At 41.6% G+C, this 27,658-nt stretch overlaps 1 protein-coding gene across 3 annotated transcripts in view; it reads right to left on the bottom strand.

The window, feature by feature from the left end:
* EML6 (EMAP like 6) overlaps positions 1 to 27,658 on the bottom strand; it is a gene marked incomplete at its 5' end in the record, with an annotated part of 179,068 nt that overhangs the window by 124,650 nt on the left and 26,760 nt on the right. The window lies entirely within an intron of this gene.

Here is a 27,658-nt window from a genome sequence, read left to right as displayed (position 1 = left end):
TTGCAGAAGCCGGCTACCATACTCATTAGGATTTCAAAGCATGGAGGAGTCCAGAGTCAAGAGCTGTTTCTGTTGCCATAGATTAGGTATTTTAAATGAAACTGCCTAGTTTACATTGATTACTGTGACACCAAGAGTCCTAACTACTAATTACTATGCTTGTGGCTTGTGTGGCATTTTCCCTCTGCAGTCCAATCAAAATAAAACTTAGTCAAATGCCAACTAGAATTTCTAGGAGTATGTAGCAGTCAAGAGAGAGAAATGGTATCGTTATAATTCCTAGCTGAGAACTCACTCTAATGTTTTAAATTCACTGTGTAAAGAAGTTGTGCCTTTCTAAAATTAGGTATTGGGAATTAAAACAAAACAAAAAGGAGCACCTTACCTATGTGAAAAAAACTAGCAGATGACTGTTTACACAGTAACAAAAGTAGGGGTTTTTTTTCTTTTCAATTTCAGCATGATTTTAATAAAAGTATATGCTCTGGAATCAGGCCCCTGGATCTGCACATTGGCCGCCCCTTACTACCTCTGGTTCTTTGAACATATTGCTTGATTTCTTTTGCCTCTGGTTCCTCATCTATAAAATGAAGATACTATATACAAATAGGTAATGCAATGAATATAGAGCGTTTAGCACAAGACCTGGCACAAAGCACTTGACAGAAGTTTCTTTATCACCATCACTTGTGTAACTGGCATCAGGTAGATACAACCCACACACGCCTGCCTCTGTGCGTGCAGCACATCTTTCAAAAACAGGCTATTTCCTGCTTCTCTCGGGGCTCCATGTGTGGTCCCCACAATTCTGCAGCCACCAAGCAGCATAGGGTGTCACGGTGGCCTTCATGCCACTGTGGTCCCTTCCTGGGCATCCCAGCAAACCTAGTGCCACCTCTTGCAGAGGATCCAAGCACCACGCCCTTCCTCACCAACGGGCCCACCCCGGCCTGTACCCCGGAGCTGAGTGCAGCTGGTCTTCCAGGAGTCCCCAGCACCCCACGCCAGGCCCGTGGCCCAAGCACGGCCTTAGCCGAGGTTTGCTCCCCTTGCACTCTGGCCTAGGCTGGGCGACCCCTACTGCCGTCCTCCCTCACTGACCCTCAGGACCACTTCCCTGTCCCCCAGTTAAATGGATGACCAGAGACCTTTCTTACGCCAGAAGAAAAAACAAGCAACAGCAACAATCAAAAATATATTCAGAGACATGGAAGCATGCAACAGACAGGATTCTCAGAGGGAAGGGGTGGGTGGAAAGAAATTAGCCAAAGAACTTGCATGCATATGTGCACAACCCACGGACACAGACAGTAGTGCAGTGAAGGCCTGGGGGGGGGGGGGAGTGGGGAGGAGGGGTCAACGGGGGGGGAAGGGAGCATTTGTAATACTTTCAACAATAAAGATAAATTTAAAAATATAAGTAAATAGATAAAAATAAAAATGCTTGAGATACTTGGTAGATCCCTGAGGTTCAGAAGCACCCAGAATTTTAAAAAATCTTAATTCATCATTCTTTCTATGATTTCATGATTCTTGACTTTTCTCAGTTCCTTGAATGAAAGGCAAATGAAAAAAGTTTTCAACTAAAGAGGCCTTCAAAATATCAGTCTAAGTTATTCACTTAGCAGAGTGACCTAAAAACACCTCATTGTGGATTTGAAATATTTTTACTCTGATTATTGTTATTCTTGTAATTCATAGTAAAGCCCATAAATTTATCACATTTATGAAAAAGTTCACATTTGAACTGTTTTTTGTTTTGTTTTGTTTTGTTTGTTTGTTTTGGGCGGGGAGGTTGCCAGAAGTTCCTTTACGCTGTTCTTGAAATCATCTCTTCTCAGCCCATGATACCACATTGACCCATGTTCCTCCTTTGTCATTTGACTACATTAAGAAAATTATCGATTTCTCGAATTCTAAGCCAAGAGTCTCTGACCTCACTTCTCTGGCTTGCATGCAACACAATTGCTTAAAATGACTCACAATGTTCCTATTTATTCATGTCCACGTCAAGAAAAGGGAGAACAGAAAACAACCTTTATTCATTTGGCCAACTGTTACTTTCCTATCAGCTTCCCAGAAACTCCGCACCATTCATTTGGGTAACACAATAAAGCATCCATGTACCTTCTACAGCACAGCCAAAGGGCATTTACGTTAATTATAAATTTGTCATATCATTGCAACAGCACTTTTTACACCTCATAAGAGAGGGGCAAATAAAACGTGACCGACTTTAATCACTGGATTTGCAGGAGTATAATGTAAGGGATCAGTGATGGGGCCGTTGCTGAAACATTTATTTAACAAGCAGGTTTGACGCTACCATCAAAGTATCTATTCCCTTTTCCCCACATCTCTTCATTTAGAAATTCAAGAATTTCATAAAATGTCATTTTGAACAGGGTCTGTTTTTGTCTAATCCCAAAACACCTTTTGAAATTTTAGTTCAGAAGCATATTTTCATACCTGTCATTTAGATGTATATAAAACCAAATCCACCCCCTGCTGCATACTTCAAAATTGTTCTTTGCTCCTTCCACAGAGGTGCCCTGAGCCGAAGAAGCTACTCTACGGTAATGCCATCAGAGCAACCAACAGATTAAAAGAGAGGGGGTCCCTTATCAAGGGGCTCTGGTGGGAAGAATCATGACCCCTGAATTCCTTCTGATGAGATTTCATGAGAAATGACCAATTATTGTGTCCTTCCTTGGAGAAAATTACAGAAATGGAAAGTACCGCGATTGCACAAAATATCTGTTCTACTCTGGGCTTCCCTTCATCTCCTTTACCACATCATAACATGTGAGTCTTTCTGTGCCTGGAAGTATTGACACTACTTATTTATAGTTTAAGTCTACCTTCCATTTGAAAGTCCATAAATCCAAATCTCTGCTTTTCTAAGAAAACCTGCATTATAGTCACAACAGCAACGTCTTAATATTAAAACTTTCAAAATCAACTCCCTTTCACTGAGGGTCTCAGTACAATGGAGGTCTCATTCCACAGCTACATGAGGTTTGGTGTAATTCTAGATCCCTGTGGTACTCGGTTTATTGCAGTGATTGTATTGTACACATGGCTACAAACAAGGGATCAAGCTTTTGAAGAGCCACTTTTCTCCGTGAATATATAAATCTAGTTCCATTGGGAAATCCCATCTTCTGTTACCATAGCAATAGAAAGCACTGCAGAGAAGGATTTTCATCACCCTGCTAGGAGAAGGAATTGATTTGTTTCTCCAGGATGCCAGGAGGGCAAAAACATGTCTTTCTGATGTCGGATGCAATCATGAAGATTTCCAAATATGTTGTGTGGGGAGATGAGAATTAATAGGCTCGTGGAAAGAGACAGCCTTGCTTATGACTTTATGAGGTTAAACAAAAAACACTAATCAACACTAATCATGCTTGATTCCTGAAGGCAAAAAATTATATGTGAGTTACTTGTTCTGAATGCAGCATTTAAAAATGTTCATGATTCGCCCTGGCCAGTTGCTCAGTGATTAGAGCATCGGCCCTCAGATTGAAGGGTCCCGGGTTCGATCTGGTCTAGGACATGTACCTCGGCTGCAGGCTCCGCCCCAGTCAGGGCTCTAGTGGGAGGCAACCAATTGATGTGTGTCTCTCACATCGATGTTTCTCTCACTCTCCCCCTTCCACTCTCTCTGAAAAGTAATGGAAAAAATATCCTCATGTGAGAATTAAAAAAAAATGTTCATGCTTCTCACTTCACCTTTAAAAGCCTCATTTCATTTTTGCCGAGGTTACTTCAGTGATTCTTTCAGTAATAACTTTGTATGTTAGTTTTCTGGTTTTTTAATAGTCTCACCAGGAAAGTATGAGAAAGTCTTCTCCCTCCTTTCCCTGAAGATAACCCTGAGAGAACCTTCCCACTGTGGGAGGTTTAAGTACATCAAGGCGATGAGGCTGGACTTTCTGAGGACAGCGGGGAAGGCCGTTGCTTTCCTGGTGAAAAGGCACGGGAACGCTTTATTTGAACAAGGTGGCCTGGAGGTAGTGAGGCCTCGGGTGGGGATGCCAGCGTTCTGGTCCTGCCTGGTCCCTAGACCTACAGCTGGCCCTGGGGTACCACCACTGAGAGAGATCTCATCTGATGCCACAGAGAGCACCCCACCTTCCTGGTGGACTGAATGGGAATGAATACAAGTGAGAGCAATGTGGACGGGCCACCAGGGTCCACTGCCATGTTGCTGACCTGTGCAAGGCCCTGTAAATCCATGGTTGAGTAGTGGTCCCTCATCAACAACTTTGATGAGTGGTGCATCTAATGAGAATGAATGTGATTTCTAAAAATAAAGAAATGCAATGTATCTTGCATGCTGAGTGTTTCCACACCGGTACTGGTATAAAGCTATATTCTAGCAATACCTTAATATCACATAAAAGACTGGTTAAGGGCACAGTGGTCCGGCTGCTTGGGATCAAACCATGCAGTGGCATGCTGGAGCCAGCTTGGACTAACCAGCAAGAACTGCTCAGTTTTTTTATGTTATTCACAATGTCACGGCTACAGAGAAGACACACTTTTAAGTTTATACTGAATTATTAACCTTTTATCCTTCTACATCTTAAGTCTAGACAATCAACAAAACAATGAACCAAGCCCTGATTCATTGCATTTGTTGATTTCTATGATGTAAATACTCCCACCATGGCTGATTCCAAATCACTGATATGTCACTAATATCCTGGTCATCCAAAGTTCAGAGCCAAGAGATACTGTTTATAGTTGACGACCCAAAAAAATAAAGGTATAAAAATATAACTTAAAGCTACGAAGACAAAATGTTAAAGGAATTTAAAAAAATAATAAATAAATAAATATATAAATATATAATAATAATAAAATAACCCTTTGGGAAGGAGAACGGAAGCAATGTAAGGATGGTATCTATAAGCTACATCCTCATGTATATTAAAAGGAAAGTTAAACATGTCTGAAATGAATGTCAAGAAATACCAATTAGCCCTGCCGGATGGCTCAATTGGTTGAAGTGTCATCCTGTACACCAAAAGGTTGTGGGTTCTACCTTTTGGTGTATGCACCCAGTGGGATGCATATGGGAGGCAACCAATTGATGTTTTTCTCTCTCTCCCCCTTCCTCTCTAAAATTAGTGAAAATGTATCCTCAGGTGAGAATTAAAAAAAAGAAATACTAATTAATCGCATTGTTTTGAGATATGGTGGTAACCACCAGAAGGAACAGTCATAAGAATTAAGTGTTTCTTTGGGAAATGGATTAAGGGTGGGAAAGGATGGGGCAGGGGAAGTTTTTCATTATAAGGCCTATAATTTTTTATTTGTGTGTCAATATTGCTTTGATACAAATATAAAAGTTAAAATAAATTAAAAATTAACTTATGCAAAAAAGTGGTTTGAAATCTTCCACAGGCAGGATAAAGGGAGGGATGTCTGATGACTATACGTATCCGATTCCTCAACCCCCAGATGTTCTCATCAAGTACAATTGTTACTGATAATGTGAATGTGATCAGCACTACTAGTCTTACAATTCATTCTTTGAAAAAGGAGGAATACTGCCTTAAGACTAACACAACAATTTTGTAATGAGAAGGTTCACTAATGAAAAAGATCTATGTGAAACCAGCTTTCTGGGGCTATTCATGCCTTTTCTCCTCTTTAAGCAAGGAGCATGACTCAAGCACTGAGGTTTATATTTGGCAGAAGTCCTATTAATTTAGGATAATTAAATATGCCAGTCATGTGCTTCAGAAAGGTCTGACTAAATACTTTAGAGAAGTCATTAGTGAATCCATCTGGTCTAGTGGCTTTGCCAGATGGCAAAACGTCACTACCTCTATTCCTTCTGCTCCTGGAATATTCTACCTCTATTGCAGAATCGCATGTGGTTATTTTCAGGGTAAGTCTTAATTTGCTAGTTTACATTACCAAGGGATCTGGGGAGTGGAAGGCAAGCCTAGCAATTGTGTTACACCATGCCAACTGAGGCACATGATTTCAAGGCCTGTTGTTCTACTGTTGAATTCAAAGTATCATTTCCACTTCCTCAGAATGTTCTACATCAAACATTTTCGATAGTGCCCCATTTGTGACTAGACAGTCAAAAGCACGAGGAGAGGTAACCAGCTATACTTCCCACCCGTGAGATTATAATACTCCAAGATGAGGAGAACCCTGGGCGTACTTCCTCCATCTGGTCATCTAAATGGAAAAGCAGCCAGTTCTGATTTTTTTAAATTACAGAGATGCATAGCTTTGTGAGAGTGCCTTAAATTCATGATCTTAAAATTGTTTTGGTTCTTTAGCCATGCAGAGTTCACCTTTGGCACCTACCAAATCCCTAACCAGTTGAGCCAAAATCCAAAGCATTGATGACGGCAACTTTAATACAGTCACTTCACCAACTGGTGTCGAAGCTAAATGCTTAAACCCAAGCGGTGGCAGGGGTTTGGAGCTGCTGGAGGCAGGTCTGGGATGGCTGGATGAAGGTATGAGGCAAAGACAGAGCCCAACATTTTACTGCCACTCTTAACCTCCAACCCCTCAAATATATTCTAGGGCTATGCATTAGGTTGAGCTGAAGCCCCACTCTTTCCTAAGAAAGGCCAGGTTTGCATATATAGTTGGCTGACTTGCTGGCTGATCAGCCAGAATGTACAGCGACGGGACTGCGGCACCTGGGAACCAGGCTACCGCGCTACAGCAACTCTCGCTCTTGGAGCTTTGGGTTTGTATTTTGCTCTTGATGACTACTAGCACCTCCTCTTCTTCCTTTTGTTTGTTTTATTTCTCTTCCTTCCCCTCCCACCTTCCCTTCCAATGTTTCTCTGTCCTTACGTGGTCTTTATGAAGCCTGCACCCTCCTTTGCAATCCCACTGCTACTGCTGTGGCGTAGGCTCCCTCCCAGCCTTTAGAAATCACTTCGTAATCCTCTGCACTTGTCACAGTCTACCTAGGTTCACAGCGAGGCCTGCTCTGAACACACCTCTCGGGCTGTGAGCCCTACATGACAAAGAATCTGATTTATTGATTATTTCACAGCGCCACCATCCACCACATGCACAAGCACACGCGCACATATACTTACGCATGAACCCTCACCGGCACTCACCCACCTGCCCACGCACAGAGGCGTACACGCTCTCACCCAGACACTGCACCGCACTGCGCCTTGTACAGGAAACACTCGTTTTCATCTCTCTTACTTCTGATGCCCAATGTATCTCGATCATTGTTTTTGCACACTCTGAGATCTCTAGATTTGGCCATATGTGGCATCTAGTTCGAATACATGTTGTAATTTCATTGTTTTCTGCTCTTGATCCTGTGGTTAGAGAGAGTGTGAGCAATAGATAAGAATTCTGACTTTGGAGTCATATAGACGTGCATTTGATTCGAATTTATCTCCACCATTTACTGACTGTAGGAAGGTCAAAAACTACGTTATGTCTCTGGGCCTCAGTTTCTCATCTGCCAAATGGGGTACATGTAAACACTTAGCACATGTGGACTCAGTGAGTGCTCAATAAATAGTAGCTGTAAGTGACAAGGCTCTTCAGCATGGCAACTAAAATTATTTATTACCAAGTGAACTCAATTTAAAACCTTAAATACCAGATAAGTTATTTATTTTTATTTTTGGATGTAGAAAATAACTGAAATTATTGTCTTTTTTTTTTCATTCCTTCTCTTCTTGGCATCATTAGTTCTAATTCTGAGTATTTTTAAAGGATGTTAGCTACAAGAGGGCAGGGACTTGAGTCTGTTTTTCTCCATCAGTGTCATTGGAACAGCACGGTGCCTGATTATCTAATGGAAGCTTTACACATACTTCTTGGATGAGCAAATAAGTAAACACACATATATCTAAATAAGATGGATGAAAGGACACATCAAAGGACATAGGAGCCCTTCAAGCATGTAATTCCTGTCACAAACTCTACAGACAAGAAAGACCATGAATAATTCTTTTTGTACTTAATATTAATAAGTTCCCCAAAAATATTTATTTAAAATTACCCAGAAGTTCAAAATCCAATTTTTAAGAGTGGCATTCTGAGAATGATGGCATAACATGTTAATCCGCAGGGTTTCACATCTTTCTAACTAAATTAGTACATGAAAATATAGCCATGTTGGTTTTGAAAAACTGCATAATTGATTCCTTACAATAGTTTGTACAGCAAAATCATTAAATAGGAATGAAGAGTCTCTGAAAGCCATGAAGACTGCAAACACGTGTAATTCAAGGCCACTGACTTCCCTGTGTATTTTAGTTCAGCACGAATGGTTTCGGGGGGGGGGGCGAGCTTTATCTAGATTCTATTATTCCACAAAAAGGGACAAGCCTGGCCTCCTTCGAGCAGGGGCATGGAGTCCGGTCCTCTTCAACCCTGGCACGACGCTTAATAAAGTCCCTCTACAGCCAGTCTTCCTCCAGGGATGGGGACTCACGTGAGCAGCACCGCAGGGCCCACTCGCATCATTGCATGTTCTCAGACAGGTCACAGAAAATGATTTCCAGCTCCAACAGAAACTTCTAAAGAGCAGAAGTCCAGGGCTAAGTACATGGAAGGAAACAGGGAACGTGACGGAAAACTGTTCCAGCTCCTCAGCTCCTCACGCAGAGAGTCCCCGCCCGCCAGTTCCTGTTCCAGGGGCTCTGAGGTGGGGTCACGTTCAGTCCCCGGGAGGGCGAGCTGCGCTGAGGCTGAGGCTGCCACAAGCCACCAAGCGGAGGAAGCACCCTCTTCCTCCCCTCTCATCCCCGTTTTCATCTACTAAAGCTTCAAAAACACAACAAATTGCACTCTGTCCAGAATGGGGGTTCATCCACCCCCCCATCCAAGTGTCTACATGCAGGGGTTGCAATGAGAGCGCGAGCAACTCACTTGCTGTCTCTTTCTTCCCAGATCCAACCCGTCGGAACTAATAACGGCAGCCAAGCGCGTGTACATTTTGGGGACGCCCTGTATATACCCGCACATACATACAATGTGTGTGTTGGACATAAAGCAACATCAAACGGGCCACCATAAGCTCATCCTGGGCTGAAGAAACACTTTACCAGCGGTGCCCCTGCACGCCCCCGGCCACCTCCCCCCGCCCGTGGCAATGCCGATGTCCCTGGGAGTTTTAATATCTAGTTTTATTATGCGCGTATGGAGGTTTGTGTTTGAACTTTATTTAAATGATGTATTTATACGTATTCTTCTAGAACTTGCTTTCTTTCATGCAACATTATATTGTAAGACTGCATCCACATTTGGTGCAGCTGTGCAGGGGGGGGAATGGGGGAGTGGGAAAGAGAGGAAGAGAGAGGGGGGAGAGAGAGGGGGAGAGAGGGGGAGAGAGGGAGGGAGAGAGAGGGGGAGAGAGAGGGGGAGAGGGAGCGGGAGGGGTGGGGGGGAGAAAAAGCCAGCAGTACGCCTATCTGAAGGGGAACGGCTCTATGGTACAGTCTATTAAATGCTATATAGGAGTGGACTTAAATGAAATAAAGACAATATATTTCTAACTATAAACATAGTTGGATTTCTAATAAAGAATCTATTAATGTTCAAAAGTAAATGCTCAAGTCCTTTAACAAAGACATATCTTCTGGGAAGTTATCAATAACAGATATGATCTGTATATACAGGGGTCATTAACTCGGGGGGGGCATGTTTCCACTCCCTAAAAGTATTTCCTCTTCTGGAAAAACAGACTTACAGAGCTATGCCGCAGAGGCCCAAGTCCAGCTGCTCGGAAGGTGCATTAGTGAATCATAGATATGACTGATTGAGAAAGTCAAGTGCTATAGCACCATTACTCTTCTTTTCAAGTCAGTGAAATAAACAGTTCTATTAGTGCTATTGAAACTGTACACTTATCTAATTAGAATGACTCAGGTCCTTTGCTTTTCCTTATTAAAAAAATTACCCCTATAAATTAATGTCAAAACAGACATCTCACTAATAAATCTGGAAAAATGGATTAGTACAACAGTGCGGCATTAATTTATACTAATAACTTAAAAATTCACTGCAAATCACTGATTGACTTATAAATGAAAAATGTACTTAGAAATAAAAAGCATGAGAACATAATATGATATGTATCTCTTATAACTTAATGAAAAATATGCTGGGATAACGGTAAAGTTTCCAGTGTCTCTCCAGAACTTGTTTGCCAATGTCAAAAAGCACAAAGTCAACATTTCCCAGTGACACTGCCAGTGAGGTGACATGATTCCATGGCAGTCAGCCTATCCCTATGGCTGCACCCTGGAGCTCTTCCTCTCTTCCCCAAGTTTCTTTCCATCTAAGGTTCTAAAATAGGATATTTACTCCCACATGCATTATGTAGTCTATCTAAAATATTATCCACTCCTCACTCCCTCCAAATCAATCTTTCTCCAGTGTTCCAGGGAGAGAAATCTAGATGGCCCTATTTATACTAAATTAACTTCATAATCAAAACCTTACAAAGAAAACTCTAAGCCCAGATGGTTTCATCGGTGAACTGTAACCAACATTGACCAATTCAATGCAACCCCAATCAAAATTCCAAGATGCTATTTTATAAAATTAACAAGCTGATTCAAACTTTTATATGGAAATGTAAAGATTCCAGAATAGCCAAAACAATCTTGAAATAATGCCAGTCTTACACAAACTCTTGTGGAAAATAAAGGAGGCAATGCTTCCCGACTTATTTTATGAGGTCAGCACAGCTGACACCAGAACTTGACAAACAAAACCTAAGACCATAAAATTATAAACAAATATCCCTCATGAACATAGATGCAAAATTTTCCTTTAAAAATTAGCAAATTGAATCCAGAAATGTATAACCAAGTAGGGTTTGTCCAAAAATACAAGGTCGACTTAACAGTAAAAAAAAAATCAATGTAAATCTTCATATTAACAGAATAAAGCAGAAAAACTGTATGATCATCACAACAGATGCAGAAAAAGAATTTAACAAAATTGAACACCCCCTCATGATTAAAAAAACAAAAAAACAAACAAACAAAAACTCTCAGCAAGTTAAGGATGGAATGGAAATTCCCAACCTGATCAAAGCCTATGAAACACCTGTAGACAAAATATTTAATGTTGAAATACTGAATGAACTCCTTTAGGATGTGTTTCATCACTTCTATTCATCTTTGGACTGGAGGTCCTACCAGCTCTATAAGGAAGAATAAATAAAGATTAGAAAAGAAGTAAAACTATCTCCATCCATGGAAGATATTTTTGTTAATGTAGAAAATCCTACCGATTCTTAGTCTGTAGGGATATATATATATATTAAGGTTATATATATAACCTTAATGTGTGTGTGTGTGCGTGTGTGTGTGTATCCTAAGCATAAAAATTAAGACATGACTATTCGTATCACTGAAGGTGAAAGAGGGTGAGAGAGAAGTCTCCATACTGACTATATTAATTCTCCCTTCTGTGAACCCCTGTGGTGGTTCTACACCCACCCCCTGCTATTCACAGTGTGGTCCTCAGGCCAGGAGTATTCACAACAGGTGAGACTTATTATAAATGCAGAGCCTCAGGCCCCACCTCAGACCTCTAAGACCAGAGCTTACCTTTTACAAAGATTCCCCCTGTAATGCAATAAACAAACAAACAAGCTAATTAGCTAATTGAAATAAAAACATTCTCCCTGTGACTCGAGCTTCAGGGTGAGAAGTATTACAGGCAGGAAACGCTGGTCTGAATCACCCCACGTTTAGTCGTATATGGCCTGGCAGAGCTCTAAAATGGTTTGTTCTACGATTTCACTTCATGTCACCACAACTAGGGCCTGTGTTGATCCCCAAAACCTTTACTGGACGCCTAGTGTGTTTAAATCCGTTACACTAAGTCTTTTGGTTCTGAGCCAATGATAGCCACTTAAATATGTGTGTATATATGTGCATGTTTAATATATTCAAGTTGTATTATAAAAGGATTAAGGCTTCCTTTAAAACAGTGAACACTCCAAGCATATTTAAAGTAGGACTGGTTTACCCCAAAAATCCAATAAAATCAAAACAAAACCCTCAACTTACTCAATGCTCTTCAAAATGACACAAATTATATAAATGTGAATTACACCTGAAGTGAGACTATTTTATTTCTTCTTTAAGAAATAGATTCTCTAAAGAAATAGGTCATTTAATTTCCTTATGCTCTCACTGTATTATTTTGAGTGTAATAAGTAAAGACTGAATAGAACAGGGAAATTCAAGAGGAGATATTTTCTCTCTCATCAGTCATTTTTAGGACCCATTAATCAGACTGGTTCCCAAGGGGATTTCTTTAAGTCAAAATTAGATAGAGATACAGAGATACAGTAATGTCATATATGATACACTAGCGGTTTTAGTCATATACTAGATGGGTTTCGTATTATCCTTGCCTTTTCTTTTTCCGAATCATTTGAAATCCTTATCTCCTTAAACTTCCTCACATAGAAAGATTATAGTTTCATTTACTTACATAATTTTATCTAGAACTCAATGTTTTTAATAAATTCACATAATGAGAGCATCTCATCTGGATTTGGGGGCTGGCTTTTTAATGCTAACAATTGTAACCTGCTGATAAGTATGTTAATGAAATAAAAATTATGCAAATTCCACAGAAGCAGCTTCTTCTGAAGCCAAATGAGTAACATTCATCTACCTATTCCCAAGCTCTCTCTCCCGCCCCAAGAAACACGAGGGAAACATGTGTTCGATGAAACGCATTATGCTAATCCTGTACCTGCAAGAGGCTTACATCCTAGTTAGAGAAGGGAATCCAACCTGAAGAAATAATTGGCAAACAATGCCACATGGCAGAATGGCATGGGAAAATCCCGGGGTAAGGGCCGTAAGTGAGATAGGGGTTAGGGCAGTGGGAGCTGGCGTGGTCCAAGAATTAACTAACGAATCGGCCCCTTGAAATGTTTAGTTGCTGTCTCACCGACAAGGCCAGTCCTGGTACCAGAACCTGCAAATTCACCTCCAATGACCCTCCTCCAGGCATTTACTAAACATGGCAAATATGGCACCTGTCATATAAGAATGCTTAGAACTTTTTTACTATCAAAGTTAACCCCTAAAGAAAGCAGCTCACTAAACATGTATAGCGGACCCGGACTTTGCCCCACTGAAAGGAGAAGGGCATTAGGCAGATAGATCCTTCAAGGGGCATGTGGACCAGTCAGTTTAAGAGCCCAGAGGGATGCGGCGGGAGGGGCCTGAAGCCAGGGAACTGAGTTGACCTGGCCCTCCTCGCCTTCCTCAAGCACACGCTCCGGAGGTTTCTGCCAGGGAAGAGGGCTGAGAACTGATGTCTCAGTAATGAAATCACGTGGTTGGCACGTGGTCAAGTTAAGACTTTCGCCAAGGGAATTTTGTGTGATATGGGCACTGATATTCAGGAACAGAGGAAGGTGACAGTAGGACTCCGTGATGCTGAGCTGGTGTCTTTAACGTATGTGAGCGATCCGCAGTAACAAGGGCTGCAGTGGAGGTGGGTGGGCAGCAGCCTGGAGCCCAGAGGCCTCAGCTGGAACCCCAGCCCCCCCCCCGCAGGCAGCGGTGCCGGCCACGTAACCTGTCCCAGCCTTTGCATTTCTTCATCTGTGAAATGTGGGCACTGGCAGGACTTACTCCCTAGGGACGCTAGGCTTATAGGAGATACTGGAGTGTACTTAGAGCGCTGCTGGGAACGTGGAAAATGCTCGGCGAGGATCAGCTTCTTTCACGTTTGCTGGACCGGGCTAATTGAAGGGGCGCACCAAAGAGCACCTAGGGGAGCCCAGTGATGAGGACTGCTCCAGTGGCCGTCGGCAAAGGCTTTCTCCCGGGGGAGAGGAGAACGGTGTCCCGGGGCCGGACTGAGGGGACAGAACCAGACCTAGGCCCGCTTTGCAGCCACCGAGTCTGTTTTCCAGACAGCAGAGGCTGGGGGGGGACGGAGGTGCCCCGGCCCCCACCACCGTCGCTGAGCCAGCTCCCTGAAGTGCCCCCCTAGATGTCCACACAGCACTGAAGCAGTCCCCAGCCACAGCTGACTCCAGTGAAGGCTGGGAAATGTCTTTTTCAGGGACACACTGCTTCCCTGAAAAAAAAAAGTGGGTTCTGTTGCTAAGGAAGGGGAAAGGGGTACCTGGTAGACAACGGGCAGCCTCTCCTCTGCCCTGGACATGATCACTGCCTGTGGCGGGTGCGAGAGGAAGCGCACAGGATTCAGGAGTCACAGGCACCGCGGCCTCGCCTGAATTGCACAGGCTAATTACAGTTCCTTAGCTATGCTTTCATAATGGAAACGTTCCTTGAAATGAGGATCGTCAAAAGCAGTTTTTATTTTACGCTGAGAACAAAAATCAACTCATAAATATTTACTATGTAGCTTTTCAGGAAAACAAGGTTGATCTGTGTTTTGTTATTAGTTTTGTGACTTGGTTCTCCTCTCCTACTCCAAAATGTTGAAAGATAAAAAATTTTAAACCAACATTTTAAAAAACCCAGATGCCACACTTTAAAATTGTTTCTATTCTGAGTGGGTTTGTTTGTTTTTTTCTGTTTACAACTCCTATATTTACTGCAGTTGTCTGGCAACAAAAGAAATGACTGTTTCCAATAATCTTTGTGTCCTAATAACATGTCTTGTAAAAAATCTTAAATTTTGAGCTCCTTAAAGTATAAATTCCTTGTGAACAAAATGTCTATTTCTATAACGCCTATATTTCTATTGTATCCCAAAGTGCCCAACAGAGTACTAGGTATAATAAATATTTTGATAAATATTTGAAATATTTTTTCTTTCCAGATACTTTTTTTTTTTCATTTTTTTAAAGAACTGAACTATAGCGCGGCCAGCACAGTTCAGTGGTTGAGCATCAACCCACGAACCAGGAGGTCACAGTTCGACTCCGGGTCAGGGCACATGCCTGGGCTGTGGGCTCGATCCCCAGCAGGGGGCGTGCAGGAGGCAGCTGGTCAATGACTCTCTCATCATTGATGTTTCTCTCTCTCTCCTTCTCCCTTCCTCTCCTTGAAATCAATAAAAACATTTTTTTTAAAGTTAAGAAAAAAAAGAATTGAACTATAATTTACACAAAGAAAAATTCATCCTTCTTAGAGTCCAGTTCTGTGAGTTCTGACGGTCACCTGTGGTCATGTAACCACCATCAGTGCGATGAAGGTGTACAGCACCTCTATCGCCCCCCACAGTTCCACCTGTGCCCCCTTTTAGCCTCTCCCCTTACACTTGGCAATTACAAATATAGCTGCTATCAACATTTGTGTGGGGTTTTTTTTTGTGAATGTAAGTTTTTATTCCACCTGCATAAATATCTCGTAGTAGTATTGCTGGGTCACCGGATACTTACTCAAAGCCCCAAATCAAGAGTTAGCTTAGATATCAAGTTTTTATTAAGCATTTTAACAGTCATCCCCAAAGATCTGCATAATAACTTACTAAAAAGAGAAACTGGCACCAATACTCTGAGAGACAGCCCAGGGGCATTAATAAAGTAGGCTAGAAATGGAGGGACAAAACGGATCAAGATCCATTTGTCATTGTGCCCAACACAACAGAAATAAGAGGAAATACTAGATGTTGGAAGGGAACAGGAAATACATGGTTTTCAGATTAATGTTTTCCCACTGCTGCTGTAACTTATACTTCCTTCTATTACTCCTCTTACAAATCACATTTCTGAACTTTAGAAAGATTGTGAAGAGAATGGGGATGACCTTGGGAGGCGCTGGTGCATTCTGATGTCTGCTTATGGGGAAGCCTCAAAGGAGAAAACACTGGAATAAATGCTACGATGAACCTTAAAGACATCTGTCGGGATTTTCTGAGACAAACAAGACATATTACTCCACAGAATCAGAGCTAAAAGGAAACTCAAATATAATCTTACCCCACCTTCTCCACTCATAGATTTGAAGAAAACCAAAACTAGACAGGAGAAAAGACTCGCCCAAGAGCAGAAACTAGAGTCAGGGCTGGACTTCACCAAGACAAAGCCAAAAGCGGGGTGGGCATTACGGAATTTCTGACATAATCCTGTTACACAATTCTTCGGTTCTTAATGGCTCTCACACACAGGCTAACGTCACAGGCATGATGTTTGCTTCACCCAGGTTCGTAACGAGAGGAACAAAAGGGGGACCTGTGTTGCTTTTTGTTTGTTTAGGTCAATATTTTATTACAGTACCTCAGCAATTATTCCATCTAATTATAGAAAGCACTGCCTGGAACTGGAAGTAGGGACAAACTGACCAACTGCAGGGTTTATACTGTTAGAGAACTCTACCAATGACGGGTAATCGGGTACCGCAGGTACAAAAGGGGGGATACTGCTGGATTTGTTCAATTTTGAAGGGGCACAGATTTCCATTAAAAAAAAATTAGGACTTGTTCTCATCTTAGCAAACCACTGATGAAACCCTTACCTGGACAGAATGGGGGCACCTCCCCCACAAACTATCTTGACAGGAGATGAGAAAAGGCCCAGTGAATGAGCAAGCTGGTGGGACTACAGGTGAGACTATAACTTCTTGTCTTAGTCTGTTCAGGCTGCTGGAACAGAGCACCGTAGACTGGGGAGCTCATCAACAACAATAACTTATTTCCCACAGTTCTGGAAGCTGGAGGGTCAAGACCAGGCACCAACAAATTCAGTGTCTAAACAGGGCCATTTCCTGGCCCATGGATAGCTCTCTCACGGCTTCACACGGAGGGGACAGGAGCTGTGGGCACTCTTACAGAAGCACACACCCCATTCATGCTGTCTGGGCAAAAATAGCCTAATCACATCCCAGAGGCCTGCCCCCTAACACCGAAACATTGGGGCTTAGGTTTCAATACATGGTTTTTCAGGGAATCAACCATTCATTCTAGCACTTCCTATGAGTCTCCTCATCTGCAAAATGAGGACATAAGAATTCTTAGCTCGCAGGGCTGCTGCTGAGCATTAGCACAATGCCTGGCACACGGCAAAGGAGCCAGGAGATGGCAGCTCTGACGGTAACGGTGCTGCTCAATGAACAATTCACCCAAGGAGAGGGCAGAAAACTAAAAGAGTTTGTATTTCCTATCGACAAAATTAGAGTATCTTTAAGTGCCATTTTACACTCCTGTGTCGCAAAAAATATGTAACACCCAATGTTGGAAAAGAGGGGTTATGCATATTCACTATTGGTGATACAGTAAAACACTCCAACACTCTTAGAAATATGGTGATAGGTAGCAAAGCTTTATTAGTATTTATACTCTTTTACCTGGTAATTCTACTCATAAATATTTAGTCTAATTCAACATAAAAGAGATAAACACAAAAGAATAGATTCCTTGCTAATTGATTTAAAAGTTTATAACTACATAAAGATGAAATGTTAAGGAAACAGTTTAGTAAATTATGAAACATGAACACGATATGCTAGAATGCAGATATATAAAATAATAATTATGGTGCAGGGTATATTTACTTATAGTAACATTAAGTGAAAATAGCACAATACAAAATGGCATGAACAGTCTCATTACAACTACATGCTGACACATACCAATACAGAGTATTATGCAAAAAGAAAATCAGTTAATTTTCTTAAGGTAGTGAAAAAATGAGTGATTTTAATCTAGTTATTTAAAAGCCTTGTCTTCCCCAAATTTATTTTTAAAAATATCAAGCCTCAACATTTTTCAGTGTATATAGTCTGTCACAGTTGGGTCAAGCGAGCCGCAATTTATTATAACCTGCAGCTAACTTTATGGGTATCTTTTCCCTGCAACACCGGATATCCACGTGCAACTAAGTTTTAAAAATTAGCTTGAGAAGAGGTGTGCATCTCTATTTCACTTCCTTAACTAGTTAGATAGGCTCTTACAATCAAATGTAATTTTGTTCCAGATGTGGAAAAGGATTTTATACGCTGGGTACAAACTGACCATCTGGTAACACCAAAAACTATTTGTGATGGTCTGAGGATTATTTAAAATATTAACTAGTTACAGAGAAGATTTTAAAGTACAAATTAAAAAAAAAAAAAAGACTTAAGCTTGGTCTCTGTTTGCACCATGTTTTATTACATGTAATATCCATAACAATAAAAAAGAAATATGCATCTACACCCATTGCCATGAATAGGAATAATTTCTTGTTTCATGAGACAAAATATGAGGTCAGAGAGTGACATTTCCCAGGCACTGTAATAAAAGTTTTTTCCATGTAGGATGTGATATAGTATAACATGACTTTTATTACTTGCTATTTGCTGAACAACATAACGTATGCATGCATGCATACATAAATTCACTTCCCGATCCTGCAGAATAATCCAGAAGGACAAAGCTAATGGTCACTGACTGCAGTAAAACATCTGTAATTTACTGAGCTTTTCCTAGCACTGGCAGAACGCTGAGCCCTTTACACGGAATATTTCATTAGCCCTCCCAGCGGCCCTCAGTCCGGTGCTGCCCTCATCGCCTCCTTCCTGTGAGGCGCGGGGCTCCCACGGGGGTCACAGGACAGGAGGCGTGGGCACAGCCCGAGTACAGGGCTGCCCGGCCGCACAGGTATTAGCCTTTATCCTGATGGTCATTCCACAGACCTCCTGGGAGGAATGTGAAATGCACTGTAGAACAGCTTCACACCCGGGTTGCGGTGAGATTATTTTTTTTATTAACTAAAAAGTCCAATTAATCAGAACGCCTTAATATCCCCAGAAAACATTCTCGATAGTGGAGGTTATGGCCTTTACTCGAGAAGCGAGGGGGTTGCAAAATGAAGACAGTGGGGGGTGAACAATGAACGAAGGTAGGCCTGCTGGAGCAGCTTGGAAAAGACAGGACGACAGAGCTTAGCAAAAAAATCCAAGTTGAGCCCGGCCGGGCGTGGCTCAGCGGTTGAGCGTCGACCTGGGATCCAGGCGATCGGGGTTCGATTCCCGGGCAGAGCACATGCCCGGGTTGCAGGCTCGATCAATGACTCTCTCATCATTGATGTTTCTCTCTCTCCCTCTCCCTCTCCTTTCCTCTCTCTGAAATCAATAAAGACATATTTTTTTAAAAAAAATTCAAGTCGATCCAGTTGAGTTATTTATAACTCTTTATAATTTGATTAGACGCATCATAAACTTGTTACAAAAAGAGTTGAGGCGTCAAAAGAGTATCCAGAAGACCAAAGTAATTAACAGAGATAATCACTGACTATAGCCTACTTGAACTCCAGAAACAAGAGAGGGGCCTTTGCAATTAAAAGCAAGGCTTGAATTTGATCAAGAAAAATAAAATAATCCCAATTTAGGAAAATCATGTCTTTTTCAATTTCCCTAAGAAAATCTTCCTAGTATTTCAAAATATTATGCCAATTACTCTAAAATCTAGTTTTTATCACGCTTCCCAATATATAAATTTGACTTTGAAAACACAAAATAACATTTCATAAGAAATAGAATGAAATTTTGTAAATATTTGTGGTTTTATTTACTGCGAGAGAAATACCAAGAGAAAGGAACTAACCACCAAGTAGGATTAGCAATGAAGGAAAATTTAATATTTGAGGTAAAATTTAACATAAGAACAAAAAGATAACTTATTAGGTGGTACAGAAATTTAGAATATAACTTGGTGAAAGCACAGTCTTATTTAAAATGTTTTATTTTATGCCTAATTTCCATACAATATAAATGCAATTTGGTTGACATAAAATACATAAACCTTTTTGTTACATAAAGGGTGGAGCAAAAGTAGTTTTATAGTTGTGAGTATGCAAATCAGAGTTTATTCTTGTATTATTATTTATTATTTGTATTATTTTCCAAATGAACAACTGTAAACCTTACTTTTGCTCCACCCTGTATACTATAATTAAAAGTAGCAAAGATAACTCAATATTAACCAATTTTTAAAATTTAAAACTGTATTTTAAGTTTATGCACATACCTCACTCTAACACTTGTATGCTTTTTAGTATCAGATATAAGCTTTAAAACATAGTTAGGATTCTCTAGCTTAAATAATTTATCAGTACTGTCTAGATATAATTATATTTCAAATTTTCCACCAGTGGAGGAAAACTGCCATAATTTGGGCAAATCTCAGACATTCAGTTTAAACATGGTGGTAATTTTTAAATTTCTACGTGAGCCAATTATATGAAAATGAAAACATTTCCCATCCCACAGCCACAAGCTGCATCTTCTTACCTAAGGCACGTCTTTCAAAATCTCCTGCCTTTCATTGGCCACAGAAGGGTCCTGTTGAGAATGTGAATGAACGGCTGGCTCAATGCAAATCTGTCTTCACCACCAAAATCTCAACGCCTAGGCCAGCCGTTCCACTCCCCAGCTGTGTCCTAGAGCATGGCGCTCCCCCTTTCTATGTCTCACGTGTCTAGTAGGGTTACTGGGATCACTCAATGTTTAAATCCTCAGAGAAGTGCAGGCACATAGCAAGCATTCCATAAAGGTAAACTATTATTTTTAGTATTCAGTAGTATATCCTCATGTACAGAAAACCATATAATAGTATTACCTTCTAAAATTTTACATGATACCAGAGCTAATAATTCCTTTCCTACTGTCCAAGGAAAAAGTATAAATAAGTGTAGAGTTTCGACCTTTTTAATTAAGCAGCATATCAGATGCTTAGTGGCAAGAATGGGCCATCTATCACGCTCCTGCATTCACAAAATGGAAATTATTATTCAAGTGACACAAGTGTAATGCAGTTAAGCACTATCCTTCAACCATGTTTCTACAAAAATACCTTGTTCAGTTCGCTGTTCCATGTTTATGGCCAGGCTGCAATTATTCCATTGGAAAACGTGTAGTATATTTAAGGTATTGCCCTAAAGAATTATAATTATTATGCCTTATCTTAGAGAATGACATAAGCTCTGTGTATTTGTTTTTTTAACCTTAAATTCCCCTCCAGATCTCCAATATTATAGTTTCCTTTATTATTGGGAAAAATAAATAGAGAAAACAGGGAGAAATAAAAGCCTTTTTAAAGCATTCACCCCAGTGCAGCCCTTTTTGGAAAACAAACACACAGAAGATCTCAGCACTGAAAGTCAAATATTTTCCTGGACAGCCAGCCATCTACCTGTGCAAGTCTAAATGTCATTTTTGCCAATGCATTCTAAATGCTAAGAAATATTAAATCACTCTGGTTTTGGAACTTTTTAAATAGTTTTAGTTTCTGAACTACCAATTTAAACAGCCCAGTCTAGTAAATTGTTTAGATTTATGGAAGAGTACAGACTTAAATCATTTTTAACATATCTAATTAGTCATTTCCAGTTGCATTTCAATAGATATTACACTATTTGGGTTAAAAGGCACTTAGTTGTATAAGTTGAAATAGTGAAAACTGTAGATAACTAAATGTCTCTCAGTTGGCTAAATGCATATATGTTGGTATCTACGTAGATAAATGTCTGTAAGAATATACACCCAACTGTAAATACCAGTGGCCTTTGGAAAGCAGGCTTAGGAGTGGAGGGTGTGGAGACATATCATTTCTGTATTATTTGAAGGTTTTGCAACCATCTCGCTTCACTTTTTCAACTTTCGTAAAGATTTATTTTTTAAAGCGTACTCTAAAAGAACAAGTCACTGCATGTCAGATAGGGTTGAGGGAAACAGACGTCAAAAATCTTGGATTTTCTTCTCCGGTTCTACCACTGACAAGTTCATGAGACTGTGACCAAAATGGTTTTCCCCTCTGGCTGGCTCTGTCATTCAAAATACCTACTCGGATCACATTAAAACTGTACTTAAAGAAATCAAATTCAGAAGCTCTGTCATTTCTCAGGTGAAAGGATAAGATATTAATCCATTCTTGCTATCACAATTATAAAGAGTATAAAGTAGGATCTTATACATATTTAATATATATTAACATGTTCATTACAATGCACTTCTAATTACATTTCAGCTCTTTCTCTTCTGTTTTACCATAATAAAAAGGTAGATGGGACACCTGACCTAGTGCACAGCCTCAGCATCTCAAGCAGAATTCTAAAATGGGCAGTGATCATAATCAGTATTTGAATTATAGCACTTGTAGGGGATCAGAATTGTGATTCACCCCCAGTGTGGGAGACAGTACAGAATTTTTCATCATCCAAGGCAGAAAACCCTTCTCTCAGCCCTCTTCCTCCTTCTCTTGCTCTCTCCCTCTCTCTATATTTAGCACACAGTCCAGAGCTTCCTTTGGCAATAAATTTTAGCAATTAATAAGATTTACTGGGATATAACAGAAATCCTTCACCTGTCATCTTAAACTGATATCACCTCATTTTCTTTTGAGAATTAAGTCTGGATTTATACACTAACATAATCCCAAATCAAACATTTAGAGATTCACAGGTACGTATAAATATAAAAGAACTCTCACCCCCAACATATCTAAAGATCCCACACAGTGGGGGAAAAACAGATAGTCTAGTCAAGCTGACATTTCCTATCTTTGAGTGTTTAGGTGATAAACATCTAGAATATCTTTTGATTTAAACATTTTTTCTTTATCTTTTCTTCTCTCTATAAGCTTAGATTTGAAGACAGAACCAATAGTATTTATTCACATGTAAATATTTCCCAATAATTTTATTAAATTCACTTTAGAAAGTCTACTTTGAAGGCAATAGTCTACTTTGAAAATCTACTTTTAAATCTGCTGTAAATAAGTCGTATTATAAAATAATTTACTTATTCAGTTTTAGGATCATTTCTTTACCAAACTTTCATTAATGTGACATTTTATGCCAATTTCAAATGCCCCAGCCTGGGAAAGGCTCCTCCTGTCACCGGAATCACTGTGCTGAGGTGGACGGCCACTCTCAGGGTGAGGAAAGGACTGTGTTGGATGGAACGAATGGCTCTGTCTCTCCCAAGTGGGTAATCACAACATGCAGAAGTTAAATAAGGCCCCTTAAGTACACAACAATCATTATGTTTCCGGCCTCCAGAGCTTTTCCTGCACTGTCAGGATGACATTAGAGTCTTGTTTTGCTAAAAAGTAAATACTGAAAAAATGTGGTAATAGCAGACTAAAACTTTTAATATATGTCTGAAATACAGAAAGAGGCTCAAATTTATATGGAACCCAAAGCAAAAAATCTACAACCTAAAATTGGGCACAGGAGTCCAAGCTCAGAGTCAAACAAATATAAGAAACAGTAGTGGTCTTGAGTCATCAGGATACTCAATTAAATGAACCCCTACAGAACAGCTGGACCAATTAAAGGCTCCTCCCCATCACCCACCATCACAACTGCCCCCACCCCAAGCCCCAAATAACTAGCTGACAGTAAAAAGGCCTTTGGCTGTATGCAAAACCTTAGAGAGGTACACCAAAGGAAGTACGTTCAGGGCTGGGGGACTTCCCTCTGCAAATGTTGAGGTCACAGGGAAGCAGGTTAGGTTTGTGGTAACTCCAGGTCCCCACTGGGTGGGGATGAAGTTGGGCAATAAAGCTGTGTCCAGGAGTACAGCTGTTCTTACTTTGACAATTGTGGTAGAATAAAAAGAAACTCTAATGAAATAGAGAATAAAACTACAACAATAATAATTAGACTTAATAAAATAAAGGTGGTTTTTGAAATAACAATAAAGTCGATAAAACTTTGTCAAACTTGATTAAGCACTTTCTACAATTCCACTTTGGTGAAAACCAAAGTCAAAAGCAATGTCAATACTATCTTTTCTAATGCAACTCAGTAGTCAAGGCCTAAACATCAACCTACATGGAGTAGAAATTAAAGATTTTGCAACACAATTTTTGTTTTCTAAATTTGATCATTAGACTAGGGGTTGGTGCTCTGAAAGAAAAATATCCCCATTAAAATAACTTTGGTAAATACTAATATCAGAGCTAAGACCGACTGGGTATTTACCATAAGTCAGGCGCTCTGCAAAAGCGCTCTGCATTTTATTTTTGTTGAGCCTCACACACACTCTGTGATGTCGTGTGGCAGACGTGCTAGCTCTCCCCTTCGCCCTGCGATGGACACCGAAGTGAGTCACCTGGAATCCCCTTCCAATTGCTCGTAGTGCTGTCTACAGATAGCCGCCAGCTGTCAATCTCTTCAGGGGTCACCTCAACGGCCAAGAGCTGTCTCGCCCAAGGTCACACCTATTTCCCGGCCAGCCCATACCTAATGCCTGAGCAATACAGAAATATAAAGGCCTGGCCACCTCGGCTCCAGAGCAACCTGTAGGGGCTGCCGAGGCTGTCACTGGGCTGCACGCAGCTTGGCTTTTCCTCTGTTCTCCCTCCCACCACTTTTGATCCACAGAGCACTGCTTAATAAGCACCCAGCAAGCTAAACTGTCTCAGAGTCTGCTTCCTGGGGGATTCATCCTACAATACTCCCCTTCCTTCTCGGAAATAGAACACCCAAATGTCAGCAGGGCACGTGAAAAATGCCAAGAATAAAGACTGCATTTCCTGCCTTCCCTTACAGCCAGGTGTAGCCATGCAACCAACCTCTAGCTGGTGAGATGAAAATGGAAATCGTGCAATTTCCAGAAAGTGTTCTTAGTGGGCAGAGAGGGGCCCTTCCCTGCGCCTCCTTTCTCCTTCTCGCTGGCAGATACGCAGACAAAAAGGCTGGAGTGAGAACAGCCACCTTCTTGGGGACAGCTAAGCAACAAGATACAAGGGGCTGTCAGTCATCAGCGGAGGGTGGGGGCATTTTATACTTAGTCCGGTGAGAGAGGTCTTATTGCCCCACATGACAAACGAAGACAAGACTCAGAATGAAACTGTGTCCCCAAAGGCAAACTGATGGTACACAGCAGAACTCGGTTCCAACCCAGATCCGACTCCGAAGTTTATGCTCTTGGACAACACTGAGCTGCCTCTGGCAGAAAATTCAGTGATGATTTTGCTTTGGAGAAGTGAAAATTTCGATGATCCATCTCTTCTGAGCACAGAATAAAGACATATGGATGTTCAAATAAAAACTTTAAGTTAGCTGCAAGAAAGCAGCTCCCAGCTGTAAATATTGTAGGAGATTAAAGAAGAGACGACGGAGAGATATGGCTCCTGTGGAGACGGGAGATTAGACAATGTAAATGGGAAGTAATTATCTGGTGATGCTTTGCCTGGAGATATACATGTCAGCCCATAAATCTCCTTCTAGGCCTGCACTTCCTTTCTAAATATGAGCAGGGCCCTTTTCTGTCTTGAGAAATGAGGGGTGGAAGAAAGCTAGCCCTCCAGGCATAACCTGCTGGGCTGCGGGGAGGAGTAGGGTCATCCCCAGCTGTACTGGTGGATATGGGCCCAGGAGAGGAGCACCAGGCTCAGTTGCAGGTCTGAGTGATGTGGCAGCCTGCCGAGGACCCACAGAGAGAGGTGGGCACACGGGAAGCACCAGGGAGAGCAGTTCTGAAGCTCGTCTGAAAGGTCTGTCCTCCCAGCGTTGGGCTACACACTGGGCCTCATTGCTAGTGGTGTCTTCTGATCCTCAGGACTAAGGATGCTTACTGTAGCTCTGGTTCCTCTTGAGAGAACAGATTTCTCTTAGCACAGCCAAAGGCCTGCAGCCTCAGACCTCAGGGGAGTGCACCACCTCCAGCTGGACAGTTAGCTCACGAAGGGCACCCACGTGCAGACCCTCCTGAGGCAGCGGGGCCGAGATCATTCAGGGTCTTTACTCTCTTGAGCATTCGGGCCTTGCCCTCCGTGAGTCAGCTACCCTCTGACAACGGGACAGTGGAACAGGCTGGTGTTGTCCTATCCTGGGCCTAACCGTTAGTACCTGAGCTCTCCGGCACTAAGTCAGCAAAATGTTGAAAAGCACCTGGTTCCAAGACTTGCTCAAATGTAGTATTTGGTTAAATTAATCCAGACTAAGGCATGGATTTTGCCAATGCCATCACCATCATCAACCAGTAGCCACAGTTGTAACAGCGGAAGAGACAGTATTTGGGATGGGAGTGGGGTGAAGGGTGGGAGGCGAGGTCTCTAAAGTGAAACGCACCTGAGTGTGAGCCCCGCTCTCCCATTTCCAGCTATGAGCCCATGGACCAGTCCCTGAGCCTCTCCCATCCGACTTACACGGACACCACCACCTGCACTGCAGAGCTGCTGCTGAGCCGCGTCAGGGCATATGCACAACGCGCCCGGCACGTGGTGGGCAGGCAGTAAACGTCTGCCATTCTTATGAACAAAGAGGTAGCCTTGGTCCTAGGAAAATTTTATCCTGGAAAGAAGTTATCAAGTATCCTTTTAAAAGTAAACAACATAGTTAAAATTAAAATTGCACTGGTCCCATAGTATTTAACTTTACAAACCCCTCTCCCTGGTGAAATCCATCCAAGCCCACATCCATTCTCACATATTTCCTTTTTGTCCGAACCAACCAGTTGGGATCATTCCCCTCCCCATCCACATCTCCGCAGGACATCTCTCACTTCACTAACCAAGACACTTGAAGCTCGGTTTATGTACAGCTGTTTCTCCTGTTAGATTGGAAGCCCTTTGATGACAAGAATTACAAGCTATTCACCCTTAATCCTAATCGCCTAGCACAGGGCCTGGCACAGAGTAGGAATTCCATAAATACTTGGCAAAAACTGCACTGAATTTAATAAATGCTGTGGATTCTCCGGGCTTCATGAACACTGGTGTCAGTTCCACAATCCTGATGGCAGCTGTGATCTTGGAGCATAAAGCATTTTACAGCCTACTTAGTGCCAGTACATTTCACGGGAGAAAATATCGTTTTAATGAGAGACTGTCAATTTTGCTTGTATAGCCCACAGGGTCCTAGTTAACACTGAGTAGGAGAGATCCCATTTTTCATTACAAACCTGAAATTAATTCAATTTTCAGCTTTGCTGGCCTAGTGAATTTGATTCCTACTCTCGCCTTGCAGAGGTACCGCGGCTGAAGCTATGAGAGTAGAGAAAGGGGCTGAGGCTCTGCTGCCCGGAGCGCAGTCAGCCAGGAAACTGCAGACACTGGTCAGCCAACAGGCCGCTGGACAGCTGTGAAGAACAGCCTCAACCCAACTACATATGTGCCTCTGTGTGTAAACAAGCACACATGTGCGTGTGCATGCATACAAACTTACACGCGTGCATGTGATAGCCACCATATGACAGAAGGCGTTTTGTAGCTGCGAGTCTGAAATGTGTCATTAACAGACTCCATTTTCACAGAAGGCATCCTGAATCCAGAACGACCCGAGTTTGCATTTGTCTAGGTGATTAGCAATAGAAATGCAGCTGATGACCAGTCAACGAAGATTAGGGGAGACAGAAACACTATATAATTTAAAGGCTGGCTTTTGAATAACTGCAGAGGGGGTATGCAATATCTATAATTAATGTATGTGCTCTGGAATGAATAAGAAATGGTTGCCTGGGGCACTGCAGGTGACGTGGTGACTCAGAGAATGGCAGAAAATGAGCATGAGGAGAAAGACAGAATTGAGCACAGAATACAGAAGGACACCGAAGCCAGCCGGTCCAGGCGAAAGGCTTTAGGGGGGGTCTGCTGAGAGGTGGTGAACCCAGACTGTGATCATAAAGGCACAGGTTTGCAGGTTTGCAGCATTACCGTGAAGATGAACTGCACAGTGAACTACATAGGGCTCAGTTTTTCTTGACTAAATCTGTCATCGTCTCCATAAAGCACTGAGTTACTG

Source organism: Miniopterus schreibersii, assembly GCF_964146895.1.
Source record: "Miniopterus schreibersii genome assembly, chromosome: 13".
Taxonomy (NCBI): Eukaryota; Metazoa; Chordata; class Mammalia; order Chiroptera; family Miniopteridae; genus Miniopterus; species Miniopterus schreibersii.
The sequence above is the reverse complement of the archived record's forward strand: the minus strand, read 5'-3'. Positions and strand labels throughout refer to the sequence as shown.